A 15989-nucleotide genomic window follows, 5' to 3' on the forward strand; every position below is an offset into this window, starting at 1 on the left:
TCTGGGCCCTGACGCCCCTCAGCCTCCTTCCCTGCATGGCCCCCTTGTGGAGCCCGCCCTCCAGGGCTACACAGGATGCTATAGGCTGCATGGACGGGCCCACCAGGGATGGGGAGCAAGCAGGACGGGGTCATACCAAGATCGTGGGGGCAGGGTGAACGTGAACTTGAATGGACAGGGGCTGCTGCAGTGTTCTGACACCAGGATGCCATGCAAGCGATTCGTCAGGTGGTGTGTGGTCTTCAGGCACTGCTTGGAGGCCACTGTTCACAGATGTCTGGGGACCAGCCCAGCCCACAGGAGAGGAGAGAGGACACAGGAGGAGCCTCATGACTTCCTCCTCCTTCCAGGGAAGCCCCCGCCTCACTTCCCACCCTGACAGGTTCTGGCCTTTCCCTCCTGGGGGCCTCCCTCTTCCCAGAATAACACAGCCTCTGATGCAAGTGGGACAGAACCTGAGCCAGGATGGCAGCCACCACCCGTTTCCTCTGGGCAGTCAGGTGCCAGGCAACTGTACCCAGAAGACACCAGGGTCCTCATGTGATAACCCGCCATTGTCCTAGCTGCTCAACCTGTGTACATGTGTGTGCGTGCACACACGGGCACATGGACATTTGGTGGATGGCCAGTGTCGCAGCCAAGGCCAATTGACCCCCTTCCATGGTTTGGGGTCCAGCGGGGAGGTTCCTGATCTATGGGCCTGGACCCCTCTGTGAATGAAGTTCGGTCCAGGCATACTGAGTTTGGTCTGAGGCATGAGCTGCCCAGCGAGGCCTGACCCACAGCCCGTGCCCCAGTGGTACTCTACGGCTGTGCCTGTGGTCAGTGGCTCTGTGCTGCATTGAAGGCCTGGGGACTCTGGCCGCGGGGTCTCGGCCAGCTGTGGGCACCTTCGCCAGTTCTTCTGTTCCTCCTGCCACTGAGCGCATGGCTTCCCAGGGCAGAGCCAACAAGATCAGATGTGTACAGGGCCAGGGATGTTTTCAGTCTGAGCTTGCAGTCCTGGAAGCCAGGGTTTTAGACCTTACCTCCTATAGACCAGCACACCCAAATGGCCCCTCAGGGTCTCAGGACAGGCTTGAAGCTGTGCACTGTGACTCTTTAGCAGTCTTTTATTTTGAGGGCCTAAATTTTGTATTTGAAGTTTTTAAAATGTTGAGAATTCTACATTCCCTTCCTAACAGGTCATATAAAAATGTTGACTTTTCCCCTAAAAAATGTTTGAGTAGTATCAGGATGTTGGTTGGGAAGATTCAGCACCTCCTTGTAGAGCTACGTCCCCTGGCATGAAGAACCCATAGGCATGCCTGACCATCAGGGCATGAGTCCAGCTGGAGAAGTACAAAACTGGCCATAAAGGTGAGTCACAAATTATGTAACTTCAAGTTGTCTGGGAAGAGAAAACCAGGGAGCACAGTGGTAACGAGCTTCATCGGAGCCCCTTTTGATTCGTTTCTGGACAGGTTCGGCTCTGGAGCTGTTTGCACAGGGTAGGGTGGGGAGCCAGGCTGGATTCCAAGAACTTTTGCTGGCCTGCGCATCCTCCAGGTTGAGTCAGCTGGAACCCACAGCATCTCATTGTCCATGTCCCCAGGCCATGGAGGATTCCTCCCCTGCCTCAGACAATGGAAACCTGTCTCCCAGCTAAGAGCAGACAGTGGAGCCTGGGGATTTGGCAGATCCGGACCAGACCTGGCCCCAGGCATCTTCTCCAACTTGTTTACAGTTTAAAGCAACGGGCCTCTTCCCTGAGCCTGCCTTGAGAGAGCAGAGATGCTGTGGGGTCTCTGCTGCTGGGAGGGGCCACTGTGAGTGATGTGAAAGATGGCACCTCAGCAGCAGCCTTGCCTCCTTTGAAAATGAAATTCTCTGACCATGATACCAGAAGCCGGAAGATGCATTTCCTGTGATTAGTTGTAAATGTCATTGTTCTAAAGTGACAATTGTTACTAAAATATATGTTCTGTCCAGAGAATACCCAAAAGTACAAAGACGAAAAAAGTCCTTGGCATCACACCAGAAATGGGTTACCACAATTAACCTCCATTCAGTATTTTATCAGATCACTTAGGATTGGGCTAAACTTCAAGGAATAGAGACTCCAGCAATACTGTCTTAGATAAGAAACTTATTTCTCACCAAAAAGAGAAGTCCAGAGGTGGAAAACCCAAGAATGGTATGTTGGAGCCCTCAAATCCTCAGGGACCCAGACCCCTTTCCACTGTGACATTTCCCAAGGGAGTGCAGTTTGTCCTCATGAGCTAAGATGGCTGCCAGAGTTCCAGTCATCACAACTGTATACCAGGTGGCAGCATAGAGGAAGAGTGCCCTGTCCTTTTTAAATCTTCACAGAAGTCCCATTTAACATGTTCACTTTTATTTCATTGAGCAGTGTACCTAGCTTCAATGAAAGTGAAAGTTAGTTGCTCAATCATGTCCAACTCTTTGTGACCCCATGGACTGTAGCTTACCAGGCTCCTCTGTCCATGGGATTCTCCAGGCAAGCATACTGGGTTGGGTTGCCATTTCCTTCTCCAGGGGATCTTCCCCAACCAGGGATCAAACCTGGGTCTCCTGCATTGCAGGCAGATTCTTTACTGTCTGAGCCACCAGGGAAGCCCACCTAGCTTCATTGGAGACCATGAAATGTAGCCTTTTTAGGTGAACACCAGTGGAGCTGGCTGAAACCTAGGAAAGGGAAGAACCAACATTGTGAAGGCACCTAGAAGGTTCTGTGACAATGTATATACTTTTTCATCTTAAAGGTTAATTTCTTGAATCAGTTCAAAACCTTATTTTTACTTGGCTCAAAAATTTAACAGTTAGGAAGAGAGATACAGTGAAAAGTCCCCCATCCACTTAGTCATCCCTCTCCTCACCTCTGCTCACACGAGCTCACTGGCAACCGTGTCTCCAGTTATCTTGTATGTTTCTGTCTCCGGAGCGTCTTATACAAGCAACTGTGAGCATCATGGGCTCTCACTTCTTTAACCTGGAAGGTGGCAGGCTGTGCACATCTGCATCTTGTCCTTCATTTTGCTTTGTCTGTTGTCTTTTCCCTTAGTGATACATCATGGAGACATTTTCCCGTCAATACAAAGAGAGCATTCTCACTTCTTGTTCCTGCAGCCTGGTGTTCCACTGGGTGGGTGCAGCATAAATTATGTATCTACTCCCCTGGGAAGGGTGTGTGTGGCCGGATGATCTGCCACACAAACCAGGACCCTTTCAAGAGTGAGAGTGTGGTGTCTGTTAGTAATTATACTGGAGCAAAGCTATGAACTGTCCCAAGTGGACTGGGGCACGGGGTTGCCCCATGAGGATGAACGTGGAGGTGTCAGTGGAAGCGTTTTGCGGTTACCACAGTGCTGCAAATTTTAATGTGCACGTGCATAACTGGGTTCATCCACATAAGTCTCCAGGTCAAAGGGCGTCTGCTTTGTGCTCTGGGTGGAAACTGCCAATTTGCCCCCCGTGGGAGCAGTGCTGGCTTTTCTCATCATCACAGCTCGGCCCACAGAGCGTGTTGTCAGACCTTTGGATTTTTGCTGATCCTAATAGGTGAGAAGCAGCATCTGAATTAGTTTTAATGTGCATTTGTTGTGAATGAGGCTGAATATGCTTAAGAAATCCTATTTATGTTCCTTTTCCTGTGACTAGTCTTTTCTAATCCTTTGCCCATTTTTTTTCTTACTCAGTGTTTAGAAATCACATCTTGGAGTTTTTTTGTGAGTTAGAGAGATGATTCTGGTGATTTGAGACGCAAATATTTTCCCCAGCTGGTGGTTTGTCTTTGCTTATGATGGTTTGTTTTCCAAATTTGCTGGCATATTGAGTACAGCACTTTCACAGCATCATCTTTTAGGATTTGAAATAGCTCAACTGGAATTCCATCACCTCCATTAGCTTTGTTCGTAGTGATGCTTCCCAAGGCCCACTTGACTTTGCATTCCAGGATGTCTGGCTCTAGGTGAGTGATCACACCATTGTGGTTATCTGGGTCGTGAAGATCTTTTTTGTATAGTTCTTCTGTGTATTCTTGCCACCTCTTCATAATACCTTCTGCTTCTGTTAGGTCCATACCATTTCTGTCCTTTATTGTGCCCATCTTTGCATGAAATGTTCCCTTGGTATCTCCAATTTTCTTGAAGAGATCTCTAGTCTTTCCCATTCTATTGTTTTCCTCTATTTGCATTGATCACTGAGGAAGGCTTTCATATCTCTCCTTGCTATTCTTTGGAACTCTGCATTCAGATGCTCATATCTTTCCTTTTCTCCTTTGTCTTTTGCTTCTCTTCTTTTCTCAGGTAATTGTAAGGCCTCCTCAGACAACCATTTTGTCTTTTTGCAATTATTTTTCTTAGGGATGGTCTTGATCACTGCCTCCTGTACAGTGTCACAAACCTCTGTCCATAGTTCTTCAGGCATTCTGTCTATAAGATCTAATCCCTTAAATCTATTTGTTCCTTCCACTGTATAATTGTAAGGGATTTGATTTAGGTCATACCTGAATGGTCTAGTGGTTTTCCCTACTTTCTTCAATTTAAGTCTGAATTTTGCAATAAGGACTTCATCATCTGAGCCAGTCAGCTCTCAGTCTTGTTTTCGCTGACTGTATAGAGCTTCTCCAGCTGCAAAGAATATAATCAATCTGATTTCGGTATTGACCATCTGGTGATCGTCAAAACTCAGCAGTGGCCACAGGACTGGAAAAGGTCAGTTTTCATTCCAATCCCAAAGAGAAGCAATGCCAAAGAATGTTCAAACTACCGCACAATTGCACTCACCTCACACGCTAGCAAAGTAATGCTCAAAATTCTCCAAGCCAGGCTTCAGTATTACGTGAACCATGAACTTCCAGATGTTCAAGCTGGATTTAGAAAAGGCAGAGGAACCAGAGATCAAATTGCCAACATCTGTTGGATCATAGAGAAAATAAGAGAGTTCCAGAAAAACATCTATTTCTGCTTTATTGACTATGCCAAAGCCTTTGACTGTGTGGATCACAATACACTGTGGAAAACTCTTAAAGAGATGGGAATACCAGGCCACCTGACCTGCCTCCTGAGAAATCTGTATTCAGGTCAAGAAGCAACAGTTAGAACTGGACATGGAACAACAGGCTGGTTCCAAATCAGGAAAGGAGTACATCAAGGCTGTATATTGTTACCCTGCTTATTTAACTTATATGCAGAGTACATCATGTGAAATGCCGGGCTGGATGAAGCACAAGCTGGAATCAAGATTGCCGGGAGAAATATCAATAACCTCAGACATGCAGATGACACCACCCTTACGGCAGAAAGCAAAGAACTAAAGAGACTTTTGTTGAAAGTGAAAGAGGAGAGAGAAAAAGTAGGCTTAAAACTCAACATTTAGAAAACTAAGATCCTGGCATCTGGTCCCATCACTTCGTGGCAAATAGATGGGGAAACAACGGAAACAGTGACAGACTTTGTTTTTTTGGGCCCCAGAATCACTGCAGATGGTGACTGCAGCCATGAAATTAAAAGACACTTGCTCCTTGGAAGAAAAGCTATGACCAACCTAGACAGCATATTAAAAAGTAGAGACATTACTTTGCCAACAAAGGTCCATCTAATCAAAGCTATGGTTTTTCCAGTAGTCACATATGGATGTGAGAGTTGGACCATAAAGGAGGCTGAGCATCGAAGAATTGATGCTTTTGAACTGTGTTGGTGGAGAAGACTCTTGAGAGTTCCTTGGACTGTATGGAGATCAAACCAGTCCATCCTAAAGGAAAGCAGTCCTGAATATTCATTGAAAGGACTGATGCTGAAGCTGAAACTCCAATACTTTGGCCACCTGATGAGAAGGGCTGACTTATTAGAAAAGACCCTGATGCTGGGCAAGATTGAAGGCAGGAGGAGAAGGGGATGACAGAGGATGAGATGGTTGGATGGCATCACTGATTCGATGGACATGAGTTTGAGCAAGCTCTGGGAGTTGGTGAATGACAGGGAAGCCTGGCATGCTGCAATCCATGGGGTCACAAAAAGTTGGACATGACTGAATGACTGAACTGAACTGAACTGATGATAATTTGTTGGGTTTTGCCATGTAGGAGATTTTTTATCTTTATCTTTTCTTTTATGCCTTTGGATTTTAAGTCAAAACCCTTCCCCATTCCAGAGTTATGAAGGAGCTCTGTTACGGAAGAGTGCTTCAGGGTTTTCTTCTAGAACATTCTTCTGTTTTAAATCCTTGGTTCCTTTGTGTTTCGATATGGTGTTCATGTGGGGTATGGAGATATATGCTTTTGAAAAGTGTATTTTTTTTTTCCAAATACAAGCTCATGGTTTAGTTGCCTCCCAACTTATAAATAGTAACTCACACTGCTCTGTGTTCACTCTGTTGATTTAAGTTTGTTTTTCTACGTTACATGAGAATTTAAGTCCTGTGCCTCCACTCCACATCCTTTGTTCACAAATGCCCATCAGATCTGTCCACTGGGCGGTGGACCCTGGGATATGACCATGTTCTATTCCTCTCCTTTTAAAAATGAATTAACTTTTCATTTTTTAGTAAGTGATCTTATTTAGTCATCATGATCCCCCTTTCAAAAATATATAAACTAGACAGATTTGGGGTTAAACTGTGTGGGATGGAGGAACTCCTCATTTTCTTCTGCAACACATTGTCTTCTAAAAAATTTTCTCCTCACACAATCTTGGGAAGCTTCCCCAGTGGCTCAGCAGTAAAGAATCCACCTGCCAATGCAGGAGATGCAGGAGACACAGGTTCTATCCCTGGGTTGGGAAGATACCCTAAGGAGGAAATGGCAACCCACTCCAGTATTCTTGCCTGGAGAATTCCCATGGACAGAGGAGCCTGGCGGGCTGCAGTCCATGGGGTAACAAAGAGTTGGATGTAACTAAGCACGCACGAGTACACACTATTATCGTTTGAAATAGCTGGTTACATTTGTGTCTGAGTAAGTTACAGCCTGGTGTTTGTTTTCTTGACTTGAGTACTTTCAGCCTAGCATCAGAGCAACCCTAAGAGTCATCTGCAAATATTCCACGTGGTTTTCCCATGTCAAGTGCTGGGGGATACAACTGTGAATGACACAGACTCAGCCCAGACTCTCTGGAGCTCACATTCTGATGCACTAGGAAGAAAAGTGGAGTGGGGAGAGAGGCGGGTGGGCTGGTGAGAGCAGGTACTGCTCTAGGAAGGATGGTCGGAGAAAGGCTCTGTGAGGAGGTTACAAGAGTTTGAACCAATACCTGGAAGATATGAAAGGGAGCCTGATGAAAACAGGGAGGAGGGGTGGACAGACTGGGAGCAGCCTGTGCAAAGGCCCTGTGGCAGGAACATGCTGGTTGTGTGTGGGTGGGGGCAGATGTGTGTGTATCTGTGTCTGTGTGTTTGTGTTGGGGCATACCAGGGGGCCAGTGTGAGCAGCAGAACATGGAAGCAACTGTCTAGAAGAGGGAGGGAGGTGAGAACCTCCCAGCCTGATGAGAAGTAACTGGAGGGTTGGGAAGATGGTCTGACTTACTCTCCTAAACATTCTTTTTGGATGTCCAGCAGAGACATGACTGTGGTGGGAAAAGAGTGTAGTAGAGATGATAAAGCCTGGTGAGGAGGTCAGGTGAGCATGTGGAACCTCAGACAGGATGACAGCAGGGAAGATGGACAGGAGGAGGGGGTTTCCAGCAGAGCTGACACGTGCTCCAGCCTGCTGTGGGAGAGGGATCTTGGATGACAGCGGGCAGGCATGTGAGCCGGGCATCTGCTAACCCTGGTGCCACCGGCTGAGCTGGAGGAGGCTGGCGGGGGTGGGGGTGGGGTGGAGGTTTGCGGGAACCCAGGGAGGCAGGGTCAGAGTCAGGCTCAGGTGCCTTTTCAACATCCAAGAAGAGAAGTTGAGTGGACAAGAAAACAAAGTCATCCCGAGCCCAAGAGAAAAGACAGAGAAGACACCTGCAGGAGGATGGTTCCTGGTCCTCTAACACGTAGCCACCGGGGAGGCCGAGGGCATCTCGGAAGCCAGCATTTGGGGAAGGAGAAAGTGATGGACAAACACTGCCGAGAGGTTGAGTAAGATGAGTGAGTACTGAGAACAGACCCTGGATGTGGTGAGACAACACTGTGGGTTGACAGGGCCTGCGGGACCATGGGCTGGAGGTGGGAGTCGGGACACAGGAGGAAGTGGAGGCCGAGACGTCTGCTGTGAAGGGGACACAGGGCAGGCTGCAGGAAGTGACGTGAAATGGGGAGGGATGTCACTGTCATCCTGTTTTCTCCCTGAAGGGTGGAAGGATATGGCCCATTTTCCTGCTTGTGGGATCAGTCTGGAGCAGGGGTCAGCGAGGGGAGTAGGCTCTGAGGTAGCAGGGCCGGGGTGTCCATAAGGACGTGCACAGAACTGGGGTAGGGGGCGGGCGGCTGTGAAATCCCGCACAAGCTCCAGGCGCCTGTGTGCGGAGGCATAGCAGTGGCTATTTGCCAACCTGGGTGGACACATGTTTGTTTTCACAGCTGGTGCAGCTGGATGAGGGCCCAGGGTCTGAGTGTCAGGTGTGGGGTGGGGGTCTTACAAAGGAAATGGGCTGGGAGGGGGCTGTGCACAGCTGAAGCTGATGTCCTCAAGCCAATTCAGGTGCTGCTGGTGACTGCGAGGCAGGCTCACAGGGCCGGGGTGGTTCAGGAGGCTGGAGGGGCGAGTGTGGGCCAGGATGTGGGCCAGGGAGACAGGCAGAGGGGTTCACAGAAAGGCAGTGTTGGAGCCACCAGGAACGGCGACACTGGGGCGAAAAAGGCAGGGATGGGGAAGAAACTACCTGGAAGTGGGCCGAGCACCGGGGAGCAGGGGGTGAGCAGGTGACCACAGAGAGAAATGGCTCCCAACTGTGGAGGAGGGGAGCTCAGACGTGAGCCCCACATGTCCCCCCTCCGCAGGGAGTCTGGCGGAAGCCTCAGGAGTCTAGGGGGACACGGCTGGGGCCCTGCCAGCAGGAGGGTAATGGACGTTCAGAGAAGAGGCGGGGATTTGCAGTGTTTTCTGGTGATGCCACGAGTTCAAGGCCTGGTAGAGACATGGGGTCAGGAGGAAGTGGACTCTGGAGTCAGATGAGGGGATATTCAGCCGATGGGGGACAACCGTGGGAACATGAGGTGGACTCCAGCCAGATCCTGAGAGTCAGGAGCACCTCCTGGAGGAATCAGAGGGGTGGACCCCCAGGAGGGCCCAGGGGCCTGGGGCGGATCCCAAGACGACCCCGGCCTGCCGTGCACCCCAAGGAAGATATACGCGGACACGTGGATCTCTGCCCTTTCCCTGTGCAGGAGGCCAAGAGTCATTTCCGCACCTCCTTCCATCCTGTCTCAGCAGCCGCTGTGGTGTGCACCCACCCCTGCTCCAGCAGCACCGGCTCTGCAGGCAGGAGGCCTGTCCACACAGCGAGGAGCGTCCAGCCGTAAGAAGGGAGGAAGCCTTGATACATGAACAACGTGGATAGGCCGGGTAGACACCGTGCTGCATGAACTGACCAGTCACAAAAGGACCAGTACTGTATGATTCTGCTTCCACAAGGTCCCTGGAGTCATTGGGTCCATGCAGAGTGGGGCGGTGGTTCCCAGTGCTGGCGGAGGGGGAGGGGCCGTTATCTAACAGGGTGTGAGTTTCAGGTTTGCAGGATGAAGCAACTCTGGAGGTGGCTGGTGGTGACGGCTGCACCACGATGTGGATGCACTTAGAGCCACAGAAGTGCATGCACTTAGCCGTGGTTACAATGGCTCGAGAGGAAAGTCGACGTGGGGGAACCGAGGCTGCCCTATGAGCTCTGGGCTGTACGTCGGGCCAGAATCTGCTCCGGATCGCGGCGCCCAGAGGCAGGAGGAATGGGATGGGCAGTGACTCAGGTGCTGAGCGCCCGGAGGCTCCCTGGAGACACCTGGGTCACCAGGGTGGTAGCTGCAGTGGGCAGGGGCACCTCTAAGCAGCAAGCGGATGTCACAACAGCAGGCCCAGCCTGTGGGCCCTCCCTGACTCCAGCCTCCATGCTGGACCTCAGAGCTATTGTTAAAATGGCCTGACTCTTCCCTTCAGAGAAAATAGGGTCTGCTGAGCTCCATACACTCACCTGAGTGTCTGTGCCACTCGGCCGGGGCCCCGCAGTGCTTGATGGGAACCCGAGTCTGACCCACAGAGCCGAGGAGGCCAAGAAAATTCTGAACAACAAAGGAAGATCTATACTATGACACCGTCAAGTCAGCGCTTTTCGAAAGTATGGCATCAGCTGGGGAGAGAGCAGTGATTGCTACATCAGAGCGGAGTGCAGAGGTGCTGCGGCTCAGGGTGGCTGCCCACGCCCTGAGCTCAGGGAAGAGGATGCCCTGCAGTGGGCACCTGGCCACTGTGTCGTGATGGGGGCAGGTTGGATCCTTCCTCCCCGAGGGAGAAACAGCACCCAGTTCAGAGACTGGCCTGCTTCACCACATAATATGAAAAGCTTCTGTTCAACAGAAGACATTGTAAACAAAATTAAGAGATTAAAGACAGACTGAGGGGGGAACCGAGAAGGCAATGGCACCCCACTCCAGTACTCTTGCCTGGAAAATCCTATGGACGGAGGAGCCTGGTGGGCTGCAGTCCATGGGGTCGCTAAGAGTCGGACATGACTGAGCGACTTCACTTTCACTTTTCACTTTCATGCATTGGAGAAGGAAATGGCAACCCACTCCAGGTTCTTGCCTGGAGAATCCCAGGGACGGGGGAGCCTGGTGGGCTGCCGTCTATGGGGTCGCACAGAGTTGGACACGACTGAAGTGACTTAGCAGCAGCAGCAGCAGGGTGGGGGGGAAACAGGCTGAGAAAAATATCCGCAGTACATCACCAGCAATACCCAACATTCGGTAATAACTGTAACACAAAGAGCTCCTAAAAATAGAGAAGACAAACAATCCCAACAAAGGAAAGATTCATAGCCAACACTTAGGAAAAAATGCAAAATATTAGTAAGAATGAAGGGAAGCTTGCCTTCAGCAGAAAGCCATGTGAAATAAAGCAATGGTGATGGAGTAGGAAATAGCAACCCACTCCAGTATTCTTGCCTGGAAAATTTCAAGGACAGAGGAGCCTGGAAGACTACAGTCCATGGGGTCATAAAGAGTCGGACGTGACAGAGCACACACACATACAGAGAAAAGTGATAAATTCCTTCAATTGAGATATCTGGTTTTCCTTTCATTAAAAATAATCTTTTGACATTCAGACTACCTGTTCTTTGTTGTACAACTTCTATATAATCTGGCTCTCCACCCTCCTTGGAACAGTTCTCTCAGGGTTCTTTGAGATTTTGCTTCCTGTGCTTGAAGTTCTAAAATTTCTCACCAAATACAGTATAACTCTCAACTTAAAAAAATAAAATAAAGCAACGGTGATATCAACATTTCCTTACCCAATAGGGAAAAGCAAAAAATGTTGATAACATTCGGGTTTGGCACAATTATGCAAAAATGGATGTTCTCATGTACTGTTGCTGAAGGATTGATAAACTGTCTTTCTGGAAAGTGATTTGGTGATGTTAGTGTGTTAAATGTTTACATTAAATGTTAAATATGTAATTTAATACAGTGTTCCCACTTGTGGAAATTTTGCCCAGAAAGTACTCACGGATATTCAGGAAGAGCTAGCAGCAAGAGTAAGAGCAAAAATAATGGGAATAAAGTAGGAATTTCCATAAATAGAAGAGTGATAAAAACTAAACTGTGTGTATCCAGTAGTATGGAATACTAGGCAGCTTTGAGAAAGACGGACGAATGTGCTTTTTGAAAGATGTCCATGAGATAGTTGTTAGAAACAGGTTCCTTGACCATCTGGGTGGGTGGGGTAAGTCTGTTGTTGAGTTACTAAGTCGTGTCCCCAACTCTTTTGTGACACCATAGACTGTAGCCTCTCAGGCTCCTCTGTCCATGGGATTAGCAAGAATACAGGAGTGGGTTGCCATTTCCTACTTCAGGGGATCTTCCTGACCCAGGGATAGAACCCGCATCTCCTGAATTGGCAGACAGATTCTTTACCACTGAGCCACCAGGGTAGCCTGGGCTAAGTCTACTTTTATTTAAAACAAAAATATGTGTATATGCACACACACACACACACACACATATGCCCAGTTCACTAATTCCAGGTTGCATGCCTTTTTCATAGGATATATCATCACTGACATCTTTGATTCTATAACATATAGCTTCATGTTTATATAAGCACAGAAACATGTCTGGAACAATACTCAAATCTGTGCACCCCAATGCGGGGGTGTAGGATTAGGGAGATGGGCGAGAGCACTTTACCTGTCTTAAACATGTCTATGAGTTTAAATCTGTAATATGAGCCCCTGTCATTTTTGCCATGTGTGAAAACAACACATCAACAACAGGTACCAGACCTGGATGTGGTCACCAGAGCTGCTGGAGGGCCAGTTTTACTTTTCCACCCTGGACAACGTTTATTAAGGGGGTGGCGATTCTCCTTTCATAACTTTTTCATATTTCCTCAGAATCCAAGCTGTCACCTCAGACACCAGGAAGAACGGAGCAGGAGCCGAGCTGAGTCTGGAGCAGGGGCTAGCTGCCCACTGTGTTTGTGGCCAGTGCAGAGTTAGGACTTCTGTCCTGGACTCTGATTGACAGGAGGTTAGAGAGAGAAATGAAGTTAGAGGTCACTGAATTCAGCTTTCTCATTTCACGATTTCATCATTGAGGAAACAGAGGTTCAGAGACATGAAGCAGTGGTCGTAGTCCTGCAGGGAGAGCTGGCCCTGCCCTGGAGACTAGGCTATGGGGTCCAGCTGTTGTCCTGCCCCATTGGGTTCTGTCTCAACGGGTGAGCCAAGAACTAAGATCCCCCTGAACCAATAACTGTGTAGCTCTGAATTCTGTGGCATGTTTTGCCAAGAGTTCCAGAAAACATGCCCAATGGTGGAAACATTTGTGGGGTTATTGAACAAGAAATCCAGAGGGAGCTGTTGCTGGAGTTGGTTGTGCTGTTCAAAGATGTGATCAAGAACACAAGCCCTTCCTCCATCTTTCCTCCATCACCTTCTGTATGTTGATTTTCACATCCTGGACTAGGATGTGATATCCATATTCTTTGTCATGTGTGGCATTTGAAGTCTCTACTCAGTTTGGTGGTCAACTCACTATTGGACATAGATTTCTGCAAGTGCCTTGACCCTATAGGTCCCCCCACAGGTCCCCCTGCTCCTGCAGAAGGGCTCCTGTGTGTGTCGGCCTGGCTTTCAATGCTCTGGTAGACAGTTTACAACTCTGCCTTAGCCTTCATTTCCTGCTTCCTCAAAGTCAGCCAGAAGTGAGAGATTATTTTTTCAGGTCTCCTCTGGGCATATGCAAACCTATGTAGCTTTCTATATTCTAAGGAATGAGTCGGAGCTTTTTAAAGCTCCTTATGGACATCTCATTTTCTGATGTTTGTAAGTTTTCAGGGACCCTCTTTCTAGCCTCAGGGGTACTGTACTCAGGCAGCTGCACTGTTTCTCCTACCCTCTTTCTGTATACACACATTTCTCCACCTCCAATGGCCAATTCCTCTATAAAGCTTTATCACAATTTTTCATTAAGCCAATATTTAGTTTTGAGTCAGAATTTCTCAATGAGTGCAACATTGGTATTGGCATCTTGCTGGGACAGTTCTCCATTGGAAAGGGCATTTAACATTCCTGGCCTCTGCTCCCAATGCCAGCTGTGGTTACACAAAAGAGGGAACCAAAGACATGCACAGATTTCTAAACACTGGAATTCAGGGCTCAGTGTCACTTGGGTTAAGACCCTCTACTTCTCAGAAATGTGACTATCACTATGAGATACCTATGTACTATTATTACATTTATATAGAGAGAGTTAACCTCTCTGATGACATCTCGGAGTGCTGTACCTACTCTAGGGCCATCTTAATGCCACCTGGATTCTGCTCTTATGGCTGAGGCAGGACACGGGGAGGGAAGTGGGAGGCTGGGGGCCAGGCTTCTGGAAGAAGGTCAGCTGGTTCACAGAATACACCTTCCACCATCACCAGTTAAGACCCACTCTGGTTTGTATGGTTCTGGCCCTAATTTATCCACGTTCCCATCACAGCAAGAGTTTGCAAGGAGCCTGGATCCCACTACAGGCGACCACATAGCATATGGATCCTCCTGCCCCCTTTCAGCCCAACGCCTATGAGGTAGGTGTTGCTATTTCATCTTATGCACAAGAAACCATGTCTTAGAGATACTAGTCAACTTGTCCAGGGTCAGTCCCAGAACTGGGCATCAAACCTGTGGTCCCTGCTGCTGAGACCTGGGCTCTGTTCACTGAACCCCCAATTGCTTTCAAGACTAAACCTCAAGACCTCCCCCAGACTCCTCCCTTTCTCCTTTGTTTTCTCAACAATAACTGCCTGTTGCTGTTACTGCCACCCCGGTGGGTCCAGTTCAGATCCCAACGTGAGTTCTGGGATAGACAGCGAGGATCACTGAATTCATTTCCGGTAAACTTGGTAGAGAGGGGTAGGCAGCAGGGTGAGTGGAAGGGCATGTGTGAGCTGGGGACTACAGTGGAAGAGGACAGAGGAAGAGGCTTTGCTGGGGGTCCAGCGTGGACCCCTGTCGCATGGAATTTGGCAGGCTGCATGGAAGGCAGGCTGTGGGGTTAGGGTTCCTGCTTCAGTGATTCAAGGAAGGTTTCTTAAAGGAAGTCAGCCTTGGAAAGGGGACCCGGGGATTCCAGGCACAGCAAACCACACCCTGGGCAGAGCACAGCGACCAGCTGGCTTCCGGCTCCCTCCTGTGCCAGTGCTCCAGCCACCTCGCTCTGATGGTCAGCGCCCAGCTCAGAGGCTTCCTAGGGCTGGTGTCCAGCACCTCCAGTGGAGCCCCAGCATGCTCCCCAGCGAGGCGGGCCTCCTGTCTCTGCCCTCCCCGCAACCCCGTGTGGCCGTCCGTGAGCCAGCACCCGCCCCACCCCCAGCCAGGCACGGCGCCCCCACCCGGCTGCCTCCCCACTGCTCAGTGCTGCCCAGAAAGCCGGCCCCCCAGCTCTCCCCGCTCCTCCCCGCAGGAAGCGCTGACCTCTCTGCGGTTCTGGTTATGCTTCAGCCGTTGGTCCGTATGCCAACAGCGTTTGAGTTAAGTGCGGCGGATGTGGGCGGGGGAGGGAGCGCGTCTGAACTTGGGCCGGCGTGGAGCTTGTGGGGCCTCCAGTGTTTTAGCACAAAACCAAGCTATCTTGACAGAAGTAACACCACCACATGGAAACTAGAGAGAAAGCGCCGGTCACAAGCTCGCCCAGCCGGGCCCTCTTCTGTGGGTGCGTCCCAGACCCGGTTCCTCTGGTGAAACTCGGCAGGTGGTACTGGTCGTGCTGATGGGGGCTGCGGGGCTGTGGTCACCGGCTGCGCTGAGAGAGGATTTCCGCGCCATCAGTCATGAGTTTAAACAGGGCACGGCCATAGTTGTTCCCTCTGTTCAAAGAGTTTGCAACCATCCCCGCACGTAGAATATTTTCATCACCCCAAAGGAAATCCTCTGTCCTTTTATCAGGCAGCTACATCTTTTATTTTCTGCTTGACGTTATTTCACAAGTATCTTAACAACCTTGTCAGGTGACTGCCAGCAAGGGATGTGGGATGAATGGTGCTGTAGACTCCGGACCAGGAGCTTCCCGGAGAGGAGCGGGGACCCAGGGCAGTGATGGGAGCTGGAGGATGGTGAGAGCCGGCAGTGAGGGACGACCCCCAGCGGGACTAGGGTGCAGAGAAGCCCTGGAAGCGGGATGGGCAGCACCGCGGACGGATGTGGCCGCAGAGACGGTGTCCTCCCGGGGCAGGCGAACTGGGGCCGAGGGTGAGGTCAGTCACTGAGTCCGGGGAGTGGGGGCGGGCAGGGCCTGGGCAGGGCTGAGGATAGACTTGGTCTTTGGCCTGCTGGGCTTGGGCCGGGTTCTCCTCGGGAGTCCGATAG

General features: G+C 49.9%; 1 protein-coding gene across 1 annotated transcript in view; it reads left to right on the plus strand.

Annotated features, from left to right (window-relative positions):
• The window catches only part of SPECC1 (sperm antigen with calponin homology and coiled-coil domains 1), a 252437-nt gene that overhangs the window by 216728 nt on the left and 19720 nt on the right, over positions 1-15989 (plus strand). The gene's annotated exons all lie outside the window — the stretch shown is intronic.

Source organism: Bubalus bubalis, chromosome 3 (genome assembly GCF_019923935.1).
Source record: "Bubalus bubalis isolate 160015118507 breed Murrah chromosome 3, NDDB_SH_1, whole genome shotgun sequence".
Taxonomy (NCBI): domain Eukaryota; kingdom Metazoa; phylum Chordata; class Mammalia; order Artiodactyla; family Bovidae; genus Bubalus; species Bubalus bubalis.